The sequence below is a fragment of the Condylura cristata genome, unplaced genomic scaffold, assembly GCF_000260355.1.
Source record: "Condylura cristata isolate star-nosed mole 26May11 unplaced genomic scaffold, ConCri1.0 scaffold00006, whole genome shotgun sequence".
Classification (NCBI taxonomy): domain Eukaryota; kingdom Metazoa; phylum Chordata; class Mammalia; order Eulipotyphla; family Talpidae; genus Condylura; species Condylura cristata.
The window spans coordinates 19,197,724-19,198,511 of record NW_004567107.1 but is presented as its reverse complement, the minus strand read 5'-3'; positions in this window follow the sequence as shown (position 1 = coordinate 19,198,511).

Below are 788 nucleotides of genomic sequence, written 5' to 3'. Positions count from 1 at the left end.
ACCGGACGCAGGTCCAGTCGTCGTGCGACCGGGCCAGTGCGCGTCGCCCTGGTCCGATCCCTGGGTTCGAAGCCCACGGCTGAGAGGCTGGTGAGGGCAGAGGGGAACGGTAACGCGCCCCACCCCCGCTCCCGTACGCGCTCGCCGCGCCGTCTGCGTACTAGAGGAGAGCGCGATTATCCGTGTGACTCATCCAGCCCTGATCCCTCCCATACGCACGCAGGCGCCCGCCCTGGTCCCGGAGCGCCAGTTGGGGCGCTGGCCTAGCCCTGCACGATTCTTCACGGGCTCTTCAGGGTGGGGCTGCGGGGGTGGGGCCGGGGGGCGGGGGCGTTCTAGAGGAGGTGGGTGCCTAGCGCTGTGTGGCGATAACTGGGAGCCCGAGGAGGTCGTGGCGTGTTTCCCGGAAAAGGTGAAGGGAGGACGAAATGGGAAACCGAGTTATGGTTTTGGTGTTGGAAGGAGCGTGGAAGGCAGTGAAAGGGTGCCGGGTTTACTTGGTACTGTGGGGAAGGGAAGATGGGGCTGCTAGGCGCGGGGACACCTTTCAAGCAGGGAATCTCAAAGCACTTTACAAGCTACGCGCTCTTCCACTTTATAGATGAGAAAACTGAGTCATAAAGAGGTGAAGTGGCGAGGTAAAGGTCAAACAACAACTCGTTCCCTTCGGCTCAGGCTCCCGGCGGTCCAGTCCACCCAAAGGGTCTTGGCTGGAAAGTGGCCGCGTGCCAGGAGGTGGAGCGATGTGGTGGGACCCGGGTTCCCGGAAAGGGTACACACCGAAAAGA